The sequence below is a fragment of the Micropterus dolomieu genome, linkage group LG11 (assembly GCF_021292245.1).
Source record: "Micropterus dolomieu isolate WLL.071019.BEF.003 ecotype Adirondacks linkage group LG11, ASM2129224v1, whole genome shotgun sequence".
Taxonomy (NCBI): Eukaryota; Metazoa; Chordata; class Actinopteri; order Centrarchiformes; family Centrarchidae; genus Micropterus; species Micropterus dolomieu.
Window position 1 is genome coordinate 14081110 of NC_060160.1, and position 24596 is coordinate 14105705.

The window sequence follows — 24596 nt, forward strand, 5'->3', positions numbered from 1 at the left end:
ATGACCGTTGTGTCGGCAAAGAACCTCCGGAGTTTGACAGATGGGTCTCCTGAGGTGCAGCTGATAGCTGGATGTGATGTTTCTCAGCCTCACATGCTGACTCCTGTCAGTAAGGAAGTCTGTGATCCACTGACAGGTGCAGGCTGGCACAGTGAGCTGGGTGAGTTTTGCGCTGAGGATGTCCGGGATGATGGTATTGAACGCCGAGCTGAAGTCCACGAGCAGGATCCTTGCATATGTACCTGGAGAGTCGAGGTGTTGCAGGATGTAATGCAGACCCAAGTTGACAGCATCATCCACAGACCTGTTAGCCCTGTAGGCAAACTGCAGGGGGTCCAACAGGGGGCTTGTAATGTCCTTCAGGTGGGCCAACACCAGTCTTTCAAAGGACTTCAGGTCAGGGCGACGGGCCTGTAGCCATTTAGTCCAGAGATGGAGGGTTTTTTTGGGACCGGGATGACTGTGGAGCGTTTGAAGCAGGAGGGAGCTTCACACAGCTCCAGTGATCTGTTGAAGATCTGAGTGAAGATGGGGGCCAGCTGGTCCGCACAGATTTTCAGGCACGAAGGTGAGACACCGTCAGGTCCAGGAGCCTTCCTGATCTTCTGCCTTTGGAAAAGGTGGCTCCCGTCCTCTTCACAGATCTTGAGTGCAGGTGAGAGGTCAGAGGGGAAAGGTGACTGAAGATGGTGTTGGAGTGGGGGAGAGGTGTGACTATGGGCTTTTCAAACCTACAGTAGAAACCATTCAGCTTGTCTGCCAGTTGTTGAGTACAAGCAGTGTTGGGGGATGGTCTCTTGTAGTTTGTGAGTGTCCGCAGGCTTCTCCACACTGACGCAGGGTTGTTATTTAGCTTTTCAGCATAGCACCTCTTTGCAGCTTTGATCTCTTTAGTCAGCGTGTTCCTGGCCTGGTTGTAAAAGACTCTGTCCCCACTTCTGAAGGCCTCCTCTTTGGTCTGATGAAGCTGCGTGAGTTTCGCTGTGAACCATGGTTTTTGGTTGTTGTATGTGCAGAAGGTTTTACTCGGCAGTAAGATTTAAGATGTCACAGTGTCAGTTAGTTCGTCCAGGTCAGTGGCTGTAAATCCAGCTTTGACTCGTTGGTCCATCTTTTCACAGTCTTTACAACAGGTTTAGCAGATTTCAGTTTTTGCCTGTGTCGGGAGAAGATGAACCAGACAGTGATCAGAGAGTCCCAAGGCTGCACGGGGAACAGAGCGATAGGCGTCCTTTAATGTTGTGTAGCAGTGGTCCAGTGTGTTAGTGTCCCTCGTGGGACACTTAATATGCTGTCTGTACTATGGAAGTTCATGGCTGAGGTTTTCTTTGTTAAAGTCCCGTAGAACAATGAGCAGGGAGTCTGGGTGTTTTTTCTCCACGTTAGTTATCTGGTCGGCCAGGTGTAGTAACGCTTCACTAACACAGGCCTGAGGTGGAATGTAAACAGCGACCAGAACAAACGAGGAAAACTCCCTCGGTGAATAAAACGGTTTACAGTTTACAAATAATGTCTCTAGGTGAGGCCTGCATGATTTCTTCAACAGACAATCCATCCAATAGTAATCAAGACATTTCACTCAAAACTAGAAATGTCACCCTCATGGTGGCGCTAGAGGAAAAGCCAGTGGATCACCAAAGTCATTAGGATTCATCCACTGGGGACCATGAATGTCAGAATTTCAGAGCAATCCATATAGTGGTTGTCGTAGGTACAACTACAAGTTGGCAAAAATGCTTATGTCACGCTACACACCTCTCCTCCTTCAACACACTCAGGCCCATTTATAACATGTTATAACAACATAACACTTATGACACCTTCTATTAATGAACTGCAGAATGTCAGGCCGGGAGTCATTGTCGAGCAGTTTCACCCATTCCTGCAACTATCACTAATTGTTGTTTTTAGACAGATTAGTTTGTTTGCAGAGTAACTTAAACACACCTCTCTCTGTTAGTCATAAATACCCAAATTTATTCCTTCTGTTATCATATTTAGAGGCTGCCACACATATTTAATCATTTTAGACTTACACTATGCATGTAAAGTACAATGCATTTTACACAAGTGTGTTTGTTGGCGTTGATGCCAGGTGGAGCAGCTTATTAGTTGAAATGAATCAGATACTCAAGATTGGCTTCCATAATTATGTCTTGTGAGTAATGCAAAGCAAAAACACAATGCTACTGACAGACTTTTGTTTTGGTATTTTTATTCAAATATTTTGTACTGTTCAAACACACTTTAACACACACTTACACTTATACTGTGCATGTCCTATTTGCTTTGCTATGACTGTTTTCCGCCGCCACTGTCGCTTTGTACTCCAGTGTTACTTTCAGTAACAGTTCCACCTCATTGTTGGTCCATGCAAACAAATCTCTGTTGTGGTTCTTCGCCACTGCTATTCTTTGTAGCACTTTCTTCTTTCACCGTATCATCTGCAACTGCGGAGTAGATAATCTTCTTCCTGTTTACACCAGCACGTTCATGCCCAGTTTACATGTCACTTGACGTGTTTTTTAGTAGTAGTTGTAGTGTGGATGTAGTCAAAGGGTCCTATGTTCTCCAGTTCTAGGGTAGGGGTTAGAGGATTAGGACCCTGAGAACAGATACGCTTCCCACAATTTATGTCATCAGTATCATCACCAGAGTTTGACTGAGCCCCAAGGTGGAGCTGACAACAGTAAAGCGAGGATGAAATTAGGATTTTGAAAGGGTGACAGACTTGAACTTTTGTATCAGTCATCCTTAATCTGATTAATATTCAAGCTCTTGTACTTTATTTTAAACCATAGAAAGACAGAAGTTTATCAGGTTTAGTACAAAAAAGAAACCTCGACATTAATCCCAGCTGATTTTGTTTCTCCTGCGTCTAACAGTCTAAAACAAATGGATCCATAGCTGAGCCTCAATTCAGAGAGCAATCCAAAACAGCTGACTCTGCAGCTGATTGTGTGAACTGATTCTGTATACCTATTCCATCTCTTGCTGCTGAGCATATGGATGAACTGCAAGCTGTAGGAGAACTTGAATGAAATCACCCCCGAAATTTCTCAACCTTGAGATTCACCTGTTCTCCAAACAAAGTGTCAACTTTGTCAACATCTTTCACCTAGAGGGCCAGAGGAAAAAATTTAAAGCAGCAAACAAGGTTATATTTCTAACCGGAATCTTGTTTAATTCAGTTGCCTGTATTGTTATCGATTGATAAAAATAAATTCCACTTTTTCTGGGGGGTTGGGTCATGAAAGTTTTTTGGCTTCTGAAGGTGGGCATTCTGAAGTTTGACATGCATGTGTCACTCCAGATTCACTGTCTCTCACTCTCAAGTGTTATCATTGTCCTTTTTAAATGGCCCTTTTGAAAGTTGGAGCATCACTATCTCTCACTCCAACATGCCACTTCATCCCAGTCGCCTATAATTTAACTGAACGCTGGCTTTCAGCACATTATTAAACACGCTGTTAATGTTGCAGTAAGAACAAAATATTAAACCGCAGTGAATTTCCTTTCAGTGTGAGTGCAGGCACACATAAAACCAGAAGCAACTGGGAACAGTTACAGAAAGCACTGTAACTGTGGACCGGTTGCAGGATTCTGAAACCGGTCCATTTATAAATGCAGGTTTGGGAACGAAAAAGGATGTGGCAAAAAATCAAATTTTTCTGCTTTTCATTTGTACAGTTTGCAGCAGAATTTTTGTCTCCTTCTTCTCACTGGCAAACAACCAGCGTCTTAATCTCCTGCACTAATCACACAACAGAAAACACACTTGGGTTGTTGTTCTGACAGCTGTTCATTTTGACACGCTGCCTTGGCAATGGCTCGTGTGTGACTAGCACACGATCTGAATGTATGATGCTGCTGTTATGCACGGTGTGCTTCACGTTACACATGTGCTTCAACACACCTCTATAATTTACCATATACGTACTGATGAGCTGTTAATATAAACACTTGAATTTCTGAAATCTGCATAATCCCTACCTAATCCTTAGTAATCCTTTTATTGAAGGTTCAGTATGCTTCAAACAAACAAGGTCGTACAATTCAATGTTGACTTCTAAAGGCAAAAAAGTTTATACCTATCCTGAATGGCCACACTCAAAGGTGGAGCAAAACGGCTAACATCACAGCCGCCTACTGACTGCTTCCTTCCCTTCAAGTAGTCTGCATGTCTTTGAATTCTAGATGGAATTTATAGTGCAAATGGGGATAATGGCACACACTTTCGGATAGTTTCTCCTCAGAGGCATTTGTTGTTAAACAAATGACCATAAGTTTTTGGGTGAAGAATGAAAAATGATAGCTTAAGGTAGCTTTCACACGTAGTTGGGTTCATTTGGTCCAGATGTCAAATGTTTTGTGTTGATACTGACCTTTTACAAACAAACCAAGAGGAGTAAACATGATGGCATGGACAGACAGGTAACTTGTTGAGTGATTGTTTTGGTGACTGTCACTCGGCATCATTATCTCTACTTGGACCCACACAGGGAAAAACAATTTATGTATTTTCCAATTTAATCCACAACAGCCTTAACAAGCTGAACCAAACAGGCAAATGAATCAGTGTGTTCGAACCTGTGTCGAACACAACACCCCCCCAGGCATTGGAAAGGGGATTTCTATGCTATTTGCACATATTTAAATTGGGCAATGTGCATACATTTAGCACAAAATTGGGCCCTTTCCATGCAACTGAGCCTCATTGGAAAAAAGTCCAATTTACAAACACCAGCGCTGATAGCCACATGCAGTTAGAGTGAAATTATTACCGTCTTCAGAGAGATGGTGAACTGAAGCGCATTTTTAAAGGGGTGTCACAACTACACTTTCCAGTGGTCAGAGCAGTGATGATTGTAGCCAGGCGTAGCAATAGTGCATCACAATACAATCTATGCACACAGATGGCACAGACAGTACAACACCTGATATTCACCAACATAAAAAACATAAAACCTACTTCTGTGAGAAGTGGAGACGATGGCTATGCACTGTACCAGTCCAGCTCAAAGCAGAGTAAAGAAAACAGCTCTTCATGTGCCCAGACGCCCATCATGAGGGGGAGCACAGTTAAAGCATCCCAAACAACAACCCCTCTGACAAAACAAGAACCATCCCACAGATAGAAATGAATAAAAGAACGTATTCATGAATTAGATTACAAAATAAATGTAACTGTTATCCATTACAGTAACTAGGGAAAATTGTGCAATTAAATTACAGTTACTTATGAAAATGCTCACGATTACATTGGGGGTTACATTTGAATATTTTCTGTAAAACACTAGGCTATATGATGAATAAAATTCATTTTGTTGCTTTGCATGTTTTTCCATGTCCACGATGTCTTCCATTGCCATTTCCAGCCACAGCCGTTTAGGAAAGTTTGATGCTATTTGCCGTGGAAATTTGTAAATTGCTGGTGAGGGATTAAGCAAATAAGAATTTATTAATAAAAAGAGAAAGACAGATAAGTACTACAATGTTAATCAGCTGGGCCAGAGGTTCTGTCTCCTAGGACAGTCACTAACATCTGGCCCTGAGCAAAGGGATGCATAATCATTTACACAGTCTAGGTTTCTATGTTTTGGTGAACAGAGATCCTCTCCCGGCCTTGAATGAAAATTCAAGGAAAGGAGAGGAACAGCAAGAAAGGAAAACAATCAAAACAAGGGACATACGCTCCATCTTGTTCTTTCTCATGGTTTAAACATTAATAATGTCTGCATTGAAGATGTATTTGTTAGTAATCACAAATACATCTTATTTGATCTTGTTTGTGATGAGGATCCTCTGCCTGCTAAACGAGCGTCCTGCTCACGTTTGATTAACCAGCTTACTGTTGAGAAATTTTCAGCCGCATTTGACGCAAGCTCGGTTCTTATTTCAAATGACGCAGACGCTTGTGCACAGGCGTTTAATGATCACAGCACCCTGCTGTTGGACAAAGTGGCGCCTCTTAACACTAGAGAAATTCCCTCTGTTAATACATCCCCGTGGATGAATGACACCATTCGCAGCTTGAGGCGTGTCTGTCAGAGAACTGAGCATTTATGGAAAGCGACTCAGCTACAAGTCCACCGCCTACATCTTACAGAACTCTTAATAGACTTAAATGGAATGTTCAAGGATGCTAGATCCTCTTACTTTACTAACCTGATATCTGCCTGTCAAAAAAACCCTAAAGCTCTGTTTGAGACCATTAACAACATTGTTTCTCCAGCTGCATGTATTGTCCCTGTGTTTTCAAATGTTGACTGCAACCTCTTTTTATCTCACTTTGTGGACAAGGTTAGAGCTGTCAGGGCAGGCAATGTTCCATCAGCAAACCCCCATATAGTTAAACATCACAGACTTTCAATACTGGACTCCTTCTGCCCCATTACCCTGAATGATATCATTAAGTTAGGGGGCATGATGAAACCTTCACAAAGCCCTGTTGATATTTTACCCAAATCTTTGCTTTTAAAATCCATACATCTACTTGGCCCATGTTTGGTTTCAATTTTAAACTTATCTCTACAGCTGGGTCAGGTCCCCAGCTGTTTTAAGCATGCGGTTGTTCAGCCTACCTTGAAAAAGAACAATCTTGATGCAGCTTCATTTAGAAACTATAGGCCTATTTCTAAATTGCCTTTTCTTTCGAAAATTCTAGAAAAGGTTGTTGCGAACCAGCTACATAATGTTTTGGATTCCCATAATATCTTTGATAAATTTCAGTCTGGTTTTCGTAAAAACCATTCAACTGAGACTGCCCTCCTTAGGGTCTCAAATGATATTTTGATGGCTGCTGATGGGGATAAATGTTCTGTGCTGGTCCTATTAGATCTCAGTGCAGCATTTGATACTGTTGATCACTGCACTCTGATTGATAAATTGAAAACAACTGTGGGCATTACTGGATCAGCTCTGAACTGGTTTTCCTCCTATCTCTCCGAGTTTCTCTGTGTCCATAGGAACATATATGTCAGACTCTGCTCCTTTGTCCTGTGGTGTGCCCCAAGGTTCTGTGCTCGGCCCCCTGCTTTTCAGTCTGTATATGCTTCCTCTTGGAAAGATTATTGGTAGCTTTGAAGACATATCTTATCATTGTTATGCTGATGACATCCAATTATATTATAACAAATGGATGGCAGACAACTTTTTGCAACTAAATACAGACAAAACTGAGGTGTTGATTTTTGCCCCAGACAACATTACCCCTAAAATTAGGCTCTCTCCCTTTAGCCTTGAGAGCCTTGGATTCTGTGGAAACTTTTAGAAAACACCATAAGACACATCTTTCTAGACAAGCTTTTAACTAGCCATATAGTTTTTTATTTTAAGTGTTGTTGTTGTTGTTGTTGTTATTTGTTTTATTTTATTCTATTTTTTACTGTGAAGCACTTTGTGACCCCCCTTGTCTGTGAAGGGTGCTATATAAATAAAGTTTACTTACTTACAATCTCACAGCTCTGACCTAAGCCCTACATATATGGACAAACTAATATAATGAGTATAAAAATAAGAACACACACACACACACATATAACGCTGAAATAAAACCGTGGTGTTTTGTCAGGAGATGCAGTGACAGAAACCAGCGGTGAGAAAACTATAAATCGCTATGACGTTAAAAGATGCAGACACCGTGGATATTTAACAAGCACCGATCAGGTAAAGCAACACTTAATATACCCTTTAGGGAGGGCCTCAGCTGTAAAGGAAAGAGGTGCGCTGGATTTGTAAAACAAAACGATTGTCGTTGTGAAACAGCACTCAGCGCTATTATCGTTTTATCTTAATTAACTTGTTTTATAATTGGTGGAAGCAGCTTCACACAACAGCTGCGGCAGTCTCTCTACACTGTTTCGACCTGACCTTTATTTTCTTCCTGAGATGGAGGAATTTAGAAAGTTGTGTGGCGCTGCATCAGGGCCCAAGCTGTTGTGCATGATTTATGCGTAAAATTCATCCAGCCAGAGGGTCCGACCACAAACAGCTCAGGGAGCCGCACTGAGTGGCAGCCCCCTCACTCTAACATCTCTCCGTGTGTTGCTGTCCTGTTTGTGCATGTGCATATGTGTGTCTTTCGGACCTGTGTGTAAAGAATAACAGAATGGAAACACTGACTTTAATCGTGCAGGATTAAATAAAGATTATAAAACAATGAAAAAAGAAAGTTATTTTTCTGAAAAGCTTCCAGCTTTGAACATAATTCACACAAGTGTAGGCCTACAGTAACCCAGCGACCTTGGTCCTGCCTTTATCTGTCATTTGAAGAGGTCGATATGGTCTCTGCTTTCTAAGTCCCGGCTGGGAGCCACTGATAAATGTCAATAGTGAGCCGTATGGGAGAGTCACTTCAAGATCAAAAGACTGACCGTGAACCTTGTGAAGGCCGATCCACTCATCGTCTGTCAGGGGAATTGAGTTTTGCAGTTTCAATGAATACAGATCATTTTGGCTTTCATTGTATAGTTCTCGATTTAGGCTCCATTCTTTGCTGGGATGCAACATACTTTTTTACATTTTCTTAGTTTGATTGTACAAATAACCGATCACCCTGTGGGAAGCTTTTTGCAACATTGGGAGAAAAACTGCAAAAATCATTATCAGTAATTGAATGTTAACAGTTGACTGGCCAGTAATTACAACACGCTTCTAATAATGATCCAAGAGAGGTCTGTAGAAAGATTGGAAGTTGTATATACAGCATGTCTGCCTGAAGCTTTTGGTAATGTCTAATTAAATTTCACTGTAATTACAGGCAGTTTATTTAGGGACCATCTTACAAACTACATTGCTGGAAAAAATAACCCTCTGTGCTGTTTTAGCCCACCAATAACAATCTTTAATAATATTTTATGTCCTTTAATGTTATGAAGCAGTCAACCCGTGTACATTTGTGCAGCATGGACAATTTGTACGGTTAAGTGTTTTCAAACTAAAAGTGCTGCAATTTCGCTCACTTTGATATTTTTGCAAATAAGTTGTGGTGCACACAGACCCTTAAAAATAGCTTTGTACAAGCAAATAGCCTCTTTTATCGCCATATTCAAGTGTAAATAGCTGTAGGTACTTCATCTGTGAAGCCAATCTACCAAGGCTGCCTCGTGCCTGAAGAGTCCGGTTTAATTTCAGTGTTCTCTGATCTGATTTCCTTGACCGCCTGACGCCTGAGATAGCAATACCTCCATTACAGCAGTGACAGCAGCCTTTCAGAAAATACTGCAGTAATTTGGGGGAATTGACCCTTTGCTAAGCCACGCCCCGAATACGCAGCTGGCCAATCACAGTGCAGTATAGGACTCGCTCCAACTGAGGTCTGACACTTTCATGGCAGCGTTCCTTTTACTCTATTTGCAAAATGAGCTGTTTTCTAGCTTTCTTTTGAAGTATTTTTCCAAGATTTGGTCAAAGCTGTTCCTGAGGCACTTGTAATAGTTACAGTAGCTACCCAGAGAGGTTGAAAGAAGAACTACGATTTATTCCCTTTCCAAAACCTAAAACAAATCCAGAAAGATGTAGGCTGTGGATTGTTCCTAATGTAATATTTGTTAGCTAACGCTAGCTAACTGAATGTAACGTAACATAGCCCTAGTGTTCTGCTTTTTAATGATTGTAATAGTGAATAGAGACCTACCCAGCTTTACAGGAACAGCGTTAATCCTTAATGTCGTCCTCTTTCTCAATAGTCAGGTAATGCATTGGCGTGGCTTAGCAAGGGGTCAATTGCAGCAATTGTTTTTGATTTTGAAAATAGTCTGGATGTGCTTGTCTTGTGAGGAAAAAAATTAAAAATCCCAGTACATGACCTTTACAGGTGTCTAGAGAGTTTTTATTACTAGAATTTTTTTTTATCAATTACTCATATGGGATACTTAGTCCACTGTGAGAAAAGTGGAAAAAAATACCCGGTTATACCGACTTCTTCAGATTCTGCTTTGAAATATCTTCTATAAATCATTACTTTGGCCTTTGAAACAGCAGTTGACAAAGTCTCAACTCAAGGTCTACTTACTCATTCTGGAGATTTTTACAATATCACACGGCCTGCATCAGCAGATGGAGTTTGCTCAGTTGCCTGGGAACTGTAGATGTTTTTCTGAACAACTCTAGGACTTCTGATCGATGTTGACTTACAAGTTGTGCTGGATGATGACCTGTCAAAAGCAAATCACGGTCTGTTTTGAAAGATTTTGTTACATCCTGTAGGGCTAGTGGTATTGGGACATAAAAATAAACCAGATGTAACTGGTATTTTGAAAGGATATTTATTTAAAACAAGGCAAACAGAACTCACAACAGAAAATGGGCCAATGGGTGCTGTGGAAATCAACAAAGGAATATAACAAAAAGAGATCCTCCAAAGGGGGACTATTATTCTAACTACAGAAAAAATAAAAGGAGTAAACACAAAAACCTCCCTAACTAAAATACTTTGCAAAACCAAAAACATGAAGCACACAGCACCCCTGAACCTAGTGTGAATAAACAAAATAAAACTACTGAGGACAAGAGCTATCAGTTTTTGGAGCTCAATCCCTGGCCCACTTCCTTATCTTTGCACAGTTTGTAACAAGGCCACATACAAAAACGTCTATCAAGGCTAGGCAACAAACACTACAAGGTAATCACAAAATGTTCTGAGGCATGTGGCACTGATGCAAGCTAATCGGGTATAATGGGGTTAACTGAGATCTGTTGCCATGGCAATTTACGCTGCATCTCCAAACTGCTCCGAGCAGGTTATGTTCGTGGTTAACTCAAGTTTACTCTATGTATGTGGACTACACACCACGTCTGTACTCAGTGTTAAAGAAGAGGTATTATGCTTTTTGTTTTTTTCTCCCTTTTCTTTATTGAGTTATATACCTTTTTTGTGCATGTACTAGGTTTGCAAAGTGAAAAAGCCCAAAGTCCACCACAAAGGGAGTTCCCGTCTCCCACAGAAAACACTGCTCTGAACTGCTTGAAAACAGCTAATTTGTAGCCCAGCCGCTTCCCTTTCATCCTTGTGAGGACACAGAGAAGAAAGCTAAATGCGCCTCATATAACGCTCGCCAAGCGGCTAGCCCGACATGCCCTCAAAAACACTGGTGGAAAAACACTGAGCACACACCTCCTCTCCCTACCAAACACTAGCTACCCTCCAGGCAGTCAATGGACATAAAATTCTTACTGTGATGTAGAGACAGAGCTCAGTTAAAACTTTATGGACAAAAGATACTTTTGTTACAGATTAATAACTCACCACTCTGAAACTCTTGCTCCAGCCAGGCTGGTTGGCAACATGTACAGCTGAAACAAAGCTGTGTTTGCTTCTCACTGACTCGCCCTTCCCTACTTCTGATTGGCTATTACCGGCTTTTCTCTGACCCGCCCTTCTCTGCTTCTGATTGGGTAGTAGTCCTTAACTAGGAACTGTGCATATGCAACTCCCAAAAAAGATCATTCAGAGACAAGATGTATCACTCCATAGCTAAAACGGAGCGTTCAACACAGGGTGAAAAGAGGAGCTGCAGCAACGTGCAGTATAACAAAAATATGGTGTTTTTTTTTTAATTAAACCATGTAAACCTGTTCTGGTACAATCCCTAAATAAGATTTTGAACCTGAAAATGAGCCTAATACCACCTTTTTAAAGATGAGAAGTAGGTTATTAATACACATCACTTAATAAAATATGTTTAGATTTCATCCTGATTTGTTCCACTGCGGTTGCAGCTGCAGCTACAACATCGTTACGTGCGAGCCCTGCAGCTTCTGTGATTTTAGGGGGTAGATCTTTATTAATTAACAGGCCAGTTTCTTAGATGTAACCCATCTGTTGGCTATAATTGAATTATCCTAAGAGCCAGAGTGGGGGTTAATAAACCGAGAAAAAAAGCCAGAATGAAAATCTGAAATTCCCTGAAACTAAAGTCACAAAAAAATCTAAATCACTCTGGTGTTTTTATCTGAATACGCCCAATCCATGGCAAAATTTCTAAGGTGCATAATAATATAGTGATTGTAGGCTAAACTCACGAGTATTTCCTCACTGCTAAATCCAATTGCAAAGTCTAATATAACTTTCCACTGCATGCATACTACACGGCAGAGATGTGTGTTGTGTGATGTTGCAGCCTTGCAAAGTGAAGTTTCTCTCATAAATGTGTGACTATAATGTCAGAGAATACTCAAGAGTTTTACTTATAAATTAATCCTGGAAATTAATTTTTGTCTCGGATTATTACCCCTCTCCGCTGGCTCCTTTTTTTTTCTATTACAATGGACCTTATGTGTAGTTTTACCTTTACATCTTAATCATATCACACATAAAATAAGAGCCCATAAAATACATAATAGAGATTTGAACTACAATAAGAACACTGTGAAGATAATTAAACTACAAAAAAATCGTCAACCGCTTATCCTGCGTACAGGGTCACAGACGTTAGATTTCCAGTCTGAATTATTATCCCAGTCCACCATGGAAAAGTAATAGAAAGCTGCCCTGTTGCCACATTTCCACTCTCAACATATATTTAAATCTCTTTTGAATTTAAAGCTCCATCGTGCTTGTACTGTAAGCGTTTTTATGGTCAGGGTGGGAAAAGCATATGTATAATTAAGCTGTATGGGGTAGGAGGGTACAGACACTCCATGAATTATACAACATGTTATTTAAGCTGTAGTCGTCCCCCCCTCTTAAACAATGCTGTCGAAAGGCTCAGCATGCCGATGCCTTTTGCAGACGTCACTTTGGTTTGACGTGAAGCTCAAATCAACGTTGTGAAATGACGAACATTAGATTCTGCCATTCCTGTTTATCTTAATACCATCACTATTACTATTCATGATTGGGTGAACAATATATTGTCAGTTTTTGCCTCCCATCAAAGCTTTTCACTTTATCTTTAAAACCAAATTAAGTAAGTTCTTTGCAAACCCATCCACTCTTCAAATAGACCCTCTTAGCTTTCATAGCTTGAAATGGTAAAATGTAAAAGTGCAATTAGTACACACTACTCTGAATATCTGCTGCTGTTGCTGTTTTCAGCACTCAGCACGCGCTAGCATTTCAATCGGTCTCAACATTACCCACTTAGATGTGACCTAAATGACAACTACTTGATTTAAATTTTTCTTAGGTAGAAGTAAGAATGCCCTGAAATCTAGTCAACTGTATAAAAACTCTCAATAAATGTTACTTGAGCTCCATTTCATCTCAGGGAAAGAACAAATGTGGCATCTTGATGGTAACCATTTCAATATGAAAATGTCCTATTGTACCAACCACTTACTCTACAGCTCAGTAATGATCTCCAAAGTAGTGACCAGCTTTCCTTCATAAAAACGCTCTCACTGTCACGCTCTGCCGGTCAGCCATTCTTTGTGTTGCACTTTTGAGTTTAGGATCTGCCTTATAGTATGTTGGGTTTTGGGGGTCTGTCTTGTCTGTCGTCTAGTGTTTGGTAACCCTTGTCATGTCTGTTACCCTAGTTATCCCTCTGCATGTCTGTCTCTGTTTTCCCCTGCTCTCTCTCCCTGCCTGTGCCTCATTAGCCTCATGTCTTTCACCTGTGTTGCTCCCGCCCTGCTCGTTAGTCCCTGTGTGTATATATACCTGGTGTTTCTGTCTTGTCTTTGTTGGGTCATTGTATGTTGTCACCCTGTGTAGCAGTGTGTTTCGTGTCGTCGGCCTCACTCGTCGTCTCTCCCTGTTTCCCTGCCGTTATTGTATTTTGTATTTCTGTTGGACAGCCCTTGTTTTTGGACTCAGTCTATCAGCCACTCTGTTTGTAAGTGTGCTCGCTTTTCGTTATATTAAAACCACTGAACTATACCTGCTCCGCTCTGTGTCCTGCGTTTTGGTCCTTCAACCTGCTCCACCCTGCCTTCACCACAAAACCGTGACAGAATGACCCGACCAAGTGTGGACCCAGCGGACCTAGCGTTTCTAGCAGAGGATATAACCGAATAGACCTCAACCTGCGAAAGGTTAATCTCCTCGATCCATGATTCCACAGACTTGAGATGCAGACTCTTTGTTTATGGGTTAATGGAGAAGTCACTTAGCCGTAAAACCCAGGCTACTGAACTTACCCTCCATGGCTGCACAGTTAGCCGTAATTAAACAAATGAAGAGAGACTTGGAGAAGATTTTGGATACTCCCAAGGGCTCTGAGGCAGGTATCGGCCTGTCAGGTTCACAGCCTGGTGGCGCTGCAGGGGCCAGCCATCTGCCTGTTCCGGCTAGCACTGTGGCAGCTAGCCAGCTACCAGTCAGCCAACCAGCTAGCCGTCAGCCGGCTAACCCCCAACCTGCCCCGCCTGATTACCGGCCTGCTAGCGCTGCTAGCTTTCTGCCTGCCCACCTGCCTGATCCCCGGCCCGCTAGAGCTGCTAGCTGCCAGCCTGATCCGCCAGTCTCCAGCTCGGCTAGCGCTGCTAGTCCTCAGCCTGTCCCCCGGTGCTGCTAGCTCCAGGACTTGTTCCCTAGTGCTCTGTCGGTGGACCGACAGGCACCAGCTCCGTCGGTGGTCCGATCGACTCCTGGTTCCTCGTCGGTGGTCCGACCAACACCTGCTCCTACTAATGGCACCTACTCACAAAGATTGCCTTAAAAGGACAGCAAGTGATTGTAATGCAATACACTTTTTACTCTCCCTCATTAGCATTATTCTGGCATTTCCATGTGTTGAGCGCATCAGAATTCTGTTTAAGGTAACCAGGATTCACTTAATTAATAAGAATACTTTATAATAAGAATAATACCGACATTGGATTTAAAAAATAAAATCAGATAGAGATATTTCTCCAGCGACAATCGAGAGGGATGAAATAAAATAAAGGGAAAGAGATGGTGAATGGGGACGAAAATAGACAAATGATAAGATTTGTGACCAAGATACCTTCTTAGCAGGACATTCTTTACTTGAACATGACTAAACGTCAACAGCCAGTGGCTCTGAGGCTGTACATAGACACAGTGGTGCTTTTAGCTAAATCCTCGTTTTTAGAAGGAATAATGTTAACCAATATCAACATGTTATTTTTTTCATGTTAGCATCCTAATATTTGCTGAGTAGTACTAAACTCAAAGTACAGATGAGGAAAATGGCAGAGAAAGGCAAGGGACAGAGTGACAAAAGTGGTCCAACAGATATCAGCCATCCTCATTTATCAGTCAAGGTCTATGTAATTTACACACCTGAATGGCAGAGTGTTAGATACAGCACATTACAATCCATCTGGGCCAATCTTGGAACACATGCCAGAAAGACACGAGCATGCATTCAATGTAACATCTATGTTTTATTGATATAGGAGAATAGGAGATGCTGTGAAAGAGGAGTAGTGGTGAACTTGGTGATTGGTCATTCTCCTGACAGCCCCGGTGCCTGGGTGTGTAGGCTTTCACATTCACTTTATATAAGAGGATGATGTCCGGAGAGAGGGAACAAACGGCCCTATACAGCTGCACAGATTTCCATACATAGCTTCATTCCAGTTTATGTACCTATATTTGAGAGCAAGTGGGGTAAAGACACAAGTGGTGAGCAAAAGAAAAACTCCTCCACATGTTTCTAATTTGCTCATGCATATAGTAGAATGAATCAGAAACTGCTGTTATGCAGTGTCCACTCCTCCACATACAGCACATACAGTGCTCTGCATATTTCTAGGGTGGACAGAGTTTACTGTTCCTGTTCTTGTTTCATCTTATGTCAGTGCAGCAAATTCACATATTGATGACTAAACCTTTGCATTGTGTGCATTCCTATATACATATATAAAGAGATAAGAATAGATAGCTTGTGTGCCATAAACCCTTCATCAGTGGTGTTCCTGTTCTTTTCTCTTCAGAAAACTGCTCTTCTGGCTGTTCTTCACCTCAGTTAGCTTTTCTTTTCCTCTCCTCCACAATACTGAAGACAGCTCAAGGCTGCGGAGATGCAGTGGACTGCGAAGCCCCTCCATCTAACCACAAATGGCATGTGTCCACATCTCCAGCTGCTGTGGCAGCAGTCACTGAGCTCATGTTGTATGAATTTCTTCTCAAAGGCCTCCCTCAGAGGCTCTGCCTCAGGGGTTTTCTGTTCCAGCAGGACAACTTGCTTCAATCCATCAGAACTATGTTTGGTGTTAGGATTATGACTGGCATGTCTTTGGGAAAACTGGAGCTGATTCCTCCTGCTTATAAACACTACCATCAGACTTGTGCAAAAGCATAGATTTGGTTTGCGCACCTCAACACAGGTGCCATCTATACAATCCAAAAATGCGGCGACTGACTCCTCAGTGCCATGCAAATGAAAGTCTTTGGTTTAAATCTCTGCAAGTCTGACTTAGTAGTACTGAATAGTGATGGCATATTAGCATACTCTCAGTCCCTCTCATCATCACAGCATGTGGCTGCTTGTTAGCAGTGTTCAAATTGATCAAATTTAATTAAAAAAGGTAGTTTTCTCTGCTGGAAAATGGTTGCTTGCTCCCTCCAGGTTGGGAGTTCAAAAAGCTCAGGGCCTTGTTCACAAGTGGTAGTGTGTGGGTGAAATAGAGGTGGGAGACTTGCGGATTGGTGTGGGGTCAGCAGCAATGCAAGCATTGTAAGGGGCCGTTGTGATGAAGAGGGAGCTAAGCCAAAAGGCAAAGCTTTCAATTCAGTTGTCAATCTATGTTCCAACTCTCTCCTATGGTCAGGAACCTTGGGTAGTAAAAGAATGAGATTGCAGATACAAGTAGCCAGATTTAGTTTCCTCTGTAGGGTGTCTGGGCTTACCCTTGGAGATAGGGTAACGCAATCAGACATATGGAGGTCTGAGCAGAGCCGCTTCTTTTTCACATCAGAAGGAGTCAGTTGAGGTGGTTCAGGGTGATCAGGATGTCTCCTGGACCCAGAACACACAGGAGAGATTATATAACTGTCTTGGTAACGCCTCAGGGGCGCCTGGGAGGACTTGGAAAACAATTTATTTAGCCTACTGCCACCGCGACCCAGCTAAGCGGATAAGTGGCAGAAAATGGATGGCTAGATGGATTTAAATATACAGTGTTGTTGGGTTTGTGTTAATGGGGGGTTTTGCTTCAGGGACATGTGAAATATGATCCTGGAAGGCCGGTTTGAGTAACATACCCATGAGTTTGGAGGCTTATCAGACACCAAAACACTGCACAATGATTTTAAAAACTATGAGACCAGATCATTTTCTCTGACATGACGACAGGTAGTGAAGAGGAGCACACTTCATGGTACAAAGGAATCTACCAATGTGCGCTAACACAGCATCTTGCCATACGAGCGCATTGTATTGCTGCAAAGGTTACACTAGGTTAAACATTTTTGCAAAACGACCCTGCGTCTGTTTGTTTTTTCTTGCAGTAGCCATTTGCAACTCAATGCAGCAGCCTTATTGAAATGGCTTGCTGAATGAACTGCATGCTGTTGTCTTTGTGAAAATGGTCTTAATGTCATGAGGACACATTCTGGATGCTTTCCATTTGGCTAACATGGCTTCTCACTTCAGCCACTTGCATCTTTTCCTCACAACATAGATCCTCCCAGCAGGGGTGCGACAAAGAGACGCAACTACTCATGACGTTTAATCGTGTAGAAATGGTTAAGTAACAATAACAGTTTAAAAGAAAAGCACCTGGCACGTGATGACTGTTGCTCCAACACTGATTAGGGATTTATTTCGGGACGTCACAGGATGTGGCTAAAATAAATAATACCAACAGAAAGAATTAAAATATTCTTATTACTGAAAGAAGAAAACAGATGTGATGGTGCAATTAAAACAGTTACTGTATAATCATTCTAAATCAAATCTATAGCCTGATTAGTTTATAGCAATTCTGACATAATTTTCAGGCTCAGGGTGATATTATAGGACTGATAATAATAACTGACTGTGCTGCTGTTTAGGACTGTAACTTAAAGAAAGTCTTTTGGCTGACAAACATAATTCTTTGCCTGCTTTGACTGCTCTCCTGATGCCAAACATTCAACCCACAATTCATCGTGCACCACCATTCACTTACATTATGATTAGTACATTGTGATTGTCAACTTGTAAAGTACACGTGGAGGAAATATAAAGTTTGGAGTGAGGTGAAACTTCAAACCACCATCCTGTTTCAAGGTCACATAAACTCCAACCCAATCCACTCCCTTCATTACTTTTTCTGCAAGTAACCTGCTGCAGTCAGCACCTCACCAACACGGATTTCCTCTTACAGTTTTTTTTACAATTGCTAACAATCATTTTTTAGAACTGAGTTTACTTTTTCAAAACTCTTCACACTGTTGTCTGTACCAACATGCTGCTTGCACAACAGTTAATTTCACACCCAAAATGCATCTAAACTACCAAAACACTGCATACTTGTTTCAATATCATATAATTTTACAAAAACACCATCAGTAGTTCTCTCAACAGCAAGATTTTGTCACTCATAACACAAACACTAACAACAGGTAGTATTGCAGTAGATGCATCATTTTATGGGAATCTTTGACGTAGTTAATAATTTTGTGTTCTTTATTTTTCTGGTTGTGTGTGTGTGTGTATATGTTTGTATATATATATATATATATATATATATATGTATGTATGTATGTGTGTGTATATATAAATTTTTTTATTTTATTGTTGATAGTATAAGAAATGTGTACATTGTCTTATTTTACAGTAAATAAAGTTCCCATTATGAAATACTGTAAGTCTTTATAGAATATACAAAAGTACACAACAGGAAGTTATCTTTGCCATCAAGTAACTCAAAAATAAACTACAGCATATGAAAATTCAAGGAAAACAAAAGTCAACGTAGTAAATGCTTGCTCAAAAAACAAGCAAAGTTAATCCATCTGTCTCTTGCATCTGTGTACCAGCATCAGAGGATATCAATGCACACATGGTAACATTGCCACCCCTCTGGCCTGGGACACCCACTTTAGCTCTTTTGCTGATCAAATTCTGTCCTCGCCAGCAAGTCCACGTAGATAAAAACATGGGGTGTGTTTTGGGCTTCCAGCTCCATGACTCTCTAAAAGATATCTCCCCTGTGGGGGTTAGCCGTTGGGTCCTACGGAAGAAATACAAGAATTACACACAAGCAATAGATTTTAATTTTGCTAATATGCAGTTATGCCTTTTCAGAATACTAATTTTACCTGTTGGTTCACTGGAATATTCTGAAAATTGATGCCACCATTGAGCGGGCCAAATTTGGCTGCTCTCTGAGACCAGTCTCTTTCAATGATAGTCCATGGTTGATTACCTGGTTGTTACAGTAGCCCTAATGTCATCAGAGACAGCTCTTCGTCATCTCTGCTGTTGTCTTACACTTCCACGCATGCATAATCCTCTTCCTCTCTGTACCACACTTTCTTCTCCGTCTCTTGCAAGCTCCAGTGAAGTGGAGGTATCACAAAACATTCCAAAGATGTCTACTTTTATAGGTGGTAATGAGATCACTAGGTGAAAAGACCAGGGTAGGGCGCTAACTGAGATGGGAATGACCAGTCGTTGGTATTATTTACATAATTTCAATCAATACTATTTGACTACTTGTCTCCATAACCATCTTTTTAGGATTTTGAATGTATTTCAATGAGGTTTGTAATTTAGCAAATTGCTGTCAATTTGAATATATGTATGGTTTTGAAGTTAAATTTAAAAGTTTTGAAAAGACTATGTTAGCTTTTAAAAAACTGGCTGTGAATACACATGGTTTTTCTGGTGGTTGACTTTGAGTGAGAAAAGAATTTGTGAATTTTGAAAGCTGTGGTCATTGAATGTCTTGTGTTTAATCATTGGATTTCGTATTACAGCAAGGCAATAGTCAGACTCAGTTTGGTCCACATAGACTTCTGTTGTGCTCACCGTGTGAAGAGTTATGAAAAAGTAGACTCAGTACTGAAAAATGCTTGTTAGCAATTGAAAAAAAACTGTAAAGACCTCATTGCAAACAGAGCCTTTCCTGATTGAGCGCCATGTTGTTTGGATTTTATATATGAATGGGATCAGTGTTTTACGTCTTTTCGCTCTTCTTTTCCACTTCTTATCCCCGTCAGAAAGCAGTAGATTATAACAATATATAATATATATTTCCCCACTCCTTCTGTAATCTCCCAATGCTGAGATGGAAGACGTGGAGAGTGTATTTTCTTGGTTACTGTCTTAAACTCCGGAGGCAATCTGTCAACTCAATCCCCACCAACCTGTGTGTGTGTCAGTGCACACATTTGTTCATGTGCGTACTCCCACTCCCTAACCCTGTCACCATTCACTGTGTGTGAGGCCAGCCATGGTGATCTCCAACTCCAACATGGCTCTGTGGGTTCCTCTGCCTGTGGGGCCACTTTGCTCTGTGCAACATCAGTGGGATACCGCTCATAAGAATTACTACATGAGGTTACAGCTGCTATTAACTGTGGTTGACAGACCAGGGCTGGCACTGGGGAAGATCATTACACAACTCTGCAGAGACAGGGATGACATGAAAACATGGCACTCATGAAATCCTAGCAAAGACTTAAAGTTAAAGAGTTTTGACATCAAAATCTGAAGCTGTAAATGGTCACGTCAAGATGTTGAGCCCCAAATTCATCACCTCCTGAAGTACTGAACCATAAAAGTGAGTGAAAAGCTTCTAGGACTGGACAGGGGGGCCACACTAACCCATACCCACCGTACTGTCATGTGTGGTTTCAAAAGCAGTGAAAGAAATTAGTAGTGCCACAGTTTAATCTAAAATTTCTTAAAATCAATGCTGATAATCATTTAGCAAGCAGGTGAATTTGCAGCTTTTCCCTGTTTCATGTCACCTCAAATAGAATAATTTTTAATTCTGGGTTCAGACAAAACAAGCCAGTCACTCACTCAGGACTTAGGTAATTGTGATGTGTTCTGATTCTGTATAGAATCATCCAAAAGAATAATCAACATAGATCAATAATTTTGTCAATTGCAGCCATAGAAGTTCTGTCTCTGAGGTCAGGTTGCCACAAGACGGCTTTGCCTGATGCATCAGAGAGAGCAGTTTGGCGTTTCTGTGAGAGGTAATGCACACCTTGGTAAACACTGAGCAGAGAGTTAATTGAACATCTAGCAAAATACTGATTTACATAATACATCACAAGTTATTACCCTCATGGTAAACCAGTGTTTGAGTCAGTCAGGTGGGAAATGCAAATGTCTTTAACCCTCACTGTAATTAGCATCTACATGTTATTGGCATATTTGTTCGTCTTCACTGAACGCTGCTTTGCTGACATTCGATGACAGCATGCTCATCATACCAGCAGCTCTCCTGCCAATGTGGTTATATTTATTTATGCAGTAATACCTTATTACTGAGCAGTGTGTGTGTGTGTTTTTATTACATATTTTCCCCTTTGAGAATCTAAAAATTATGCTTATGTATCAAAAATTGGCTCCTTTTTAGTGTTCACCACAAGGCTCATCACTCCATATGGATTACATTTAAGCAGGACAAAGTCTTTCCTCTATAATCCTTCACCGTGGTAAACAAACTCTAGGTTGAATCAGCGCTCATAAATGCAGTTCAATTGTTCTGTATCCGTTCACATGGAGGTTGTAGCTGCCCCTCTCCTATTCACCCGTCTCTTTCTCTCTTTCTGTTAAAAGTTTGTTGAATGATGCAGAGCATAATGTCTGTCGTGTGTCTGTGTCTACAGCCACACAGTACATCTTTTTATTGTTTAGCAGATTTACAATGTAAACCTCTAGCTATTTCTTGGCTTGATTTATTTTTCAAAAATAGGCTTTACTTCTTTTTTTAAATTACAGTTGATTTAACAGAGTCAGGCATTTATCTTCCACTCCTAAAAGATACACGACCGAGTTTCAGAAATCTGAAATCTTTGTGTGTTTGAGAGCACTGCTGTATTAAGCTGTCAAGCTTTATAGTGAGGCTTGTAAATAACTCCAGAGAAAGTTGTAATTCTTGGCTTGTAAGTATGAATGACAGCTCAAACACTGTGTTCTATGCCTGCATAATGACAGCGGAGATTACAAAAAAATCTATGCAAATAATCTTCCGCTCAAGAATCAATGTTAATATTTGAAACGCTTGCTTCCAGTCACTCTGTGACACTGTTGTTACTGTATATAAACTCAAATATATTTCCTGTTTTACTTCCCAGGTTAAAGACCTTTTTAAATTCACCTCAAGGTAGTTGTGCCTCGGGTACAGTGGGTGAAATTATATAGGTTAATCCTCCTTAAATGTCTTTTTTTATTTCAGGAAACCTGACACTTGCCTGTTATTACAATCATGTTTAGAGAGTAACTTTAACATTTTTAGATGGTACAACATCAGTTGTACAATTGTAGAGTTTCTGGTGAGGTTCAGTTAAAGGCTGCAAGGAAATCATTTGTATCCTTTTTGTGTTAAGGTAACATCATGGTGCATAGTGCTTTGGTGGCAAAAAAACAAACAAACAAACAAACCATACAACCACACACACATACTCCATGCTCCATGTCATACAATATTAAGTTACATAAGGTCATATGTTTGCAGAATCAACACTGTAATCATAACCTGATCAATACAATAAAAATATACTGTCTATGTGAGGTCACATAGGATGCTACAAATTCTAATGATCTGCAATCTTAACCACATGAATATATGGACTTGACAGACAAAATTCAGCTCCTCTCTGTATGGCAGTTGTAAGGTGTGTATTAGGGGTTACTAGTGTCAAACCCCATGTACCTGTCAAGAGATTAATAAGAGCATCTGCCAAACGGCTGTGATCTTTTCCTGTGACACCAAACATCTCTCATTTTCACATCTCTTCTAATTGAGGTGACAGTCTATAAACTTTGCTGTAGTTTTTCCTGGACCAATACTTACTCACAATACAAAACATAGATGAATACTTTGTAGTACTTATCACCAAAGCTTGTAAACAAAACTGTTATGAATACTAGTGCTTGTTGTTGGTCTTCCTACTGAAAAAGTAATTGCATTCTGTTATCTATTGTTCATACAGTGGATAATTAAATGATTTCATGTCCTTATTTATTTGGTCCTTAATTATTTGCTATGTAATGTATGCTATGTAACCAAGAAGACACAAAAATAGTTATGAAAGAGTCAGTTTGACCTCTTGGCTGATAGGGCAATGCAAAGCCAGCTGAGGAGATGGGAAGACCAGTAGCCTGTGGTGTGTGATTTAGGGCATGAAGAGTTCTTTGAGCAAGTAGAGCACATAACTTAAAATGTCACGTCCTGTTGCTGATATTTAACTTGTTTCGCTCCAGAGCATAACAGTGTACCTACCTTGGTTTTCTTCTCATGTCTTCTCAGTATAGTGCCTGTTATTTAGCTTTGGATGCTAGCACTCTCTTAATATATGATGATCTATATATATGAAGGCAGACATCTACCAATATCACCAACAGTACAAAAGAAGAAAAAGTCATTGAAATATGAATTCCACACCCACACAATCTACACACATATTTAAAAATATATATTTATTCCCTATTTTATTGGGGTTTTTTTAAGTTTTACAAATACATTTCTTTACTATATGTACTGACTCTGTGTTGGCTGCTATACAAACTTGCCATTCTTAAAGAAAGGCAAGCGAACCAGTTTCTGATTTAAATTTAAATTAATGTCTGTCTGGTTTTACCTGAAAGGCTGACTGGAAGAAGCATCAACCTTAGAGTTATCATTGGAACTTTTTATATAAAGATACAACTTTCTTCTCAAAAATTGAGTGGTTGCTATAGATGAAGAAAAAATACTTTTTAATTAAACTTAACTTAAAACTGCAATCTTGCTGTCACCCTGGCTCAAACAGAGAACTGTGGCATGGTATAAAATTAAATTAAAATAAGGAGAAATATTTGCACCCCAAGTAGATGAATTTTAAATGCGGCCTTACTTTATGAATGCAAACCCTAACAATAATCTTGGCTAATATCAGCAGGAATATTTTCATATTCCTTCTGTGTATCTTATTAGCCAATGGAAAACCACTTTACTGCATTTAGCTACACTCCACAACATGTAAATTACACTCACTTCACTCTCCTGTTAGAACATGATCATTTGAGGACAATATCACTTCAGAAAAGTATCACTTCAAACCAAAGATACCTGCTAACAGTAATAAGTGTATAGATAATATTTTGTAAAGCTGCCTTTGCATGCTGATCGTATTGTATGTTTACTGTATATTTTTCATTATTCTCATAAAATTCAGCTAAGCCTCTGAAAATCAGCACAGACCAACCCCCAACACACCTTTTCACCTACCATTCCCACTATGAAGAAAATATACAGAGATATTTTTAAATTGCAAGTGCAATTTTTCTTTTGCCTCAAAGCTAATATCTAGGCAAACAACAAGTAACACTGAATGCATTTACATGCAAATTAAGCATTCAGTTTATGGGTTGGCAAATGAAAACTGTATTCAGGAGGAGCCATATGCCAAACACAAAAGCTAGCTTGGATTTGCCAATTAACTGGCATGTAAACAGTTGCCCGAGTGTTGTTGGAGTTACAGTTGGTTTATTGTTGGAGCCATGCAGCCTTCTGACTATCTAATTAAAGAG

General features: G+C 40.4%; 1 long non-coding RNA gene across 1 annotated transcript in view; it reads right to left on the minus strand.

Moving 5' to 3' along the window:
• Positions 1 to 11309, minus strand: part of LOC123978502 — a 33827-nt gene extending 22518 nt beyond the window's left edge. The window contains exons 1-2 of the long non-coding RNA XR_006826984.1: positions 11249 to 11309; positions 10016 to 10157 (exon numbers count right to left, since the gene is read on the minus strand). This is a non-coding gene — a long non-coding RNA (uncharacterized LOC123978502). The remainder of the gene's footprint in view (positions 1 to 10015; positions 10158 to 11248) is intronic.
• Between the last annotated feature and the right edge of the window lie 13287 nt (positions 11310 to 24596).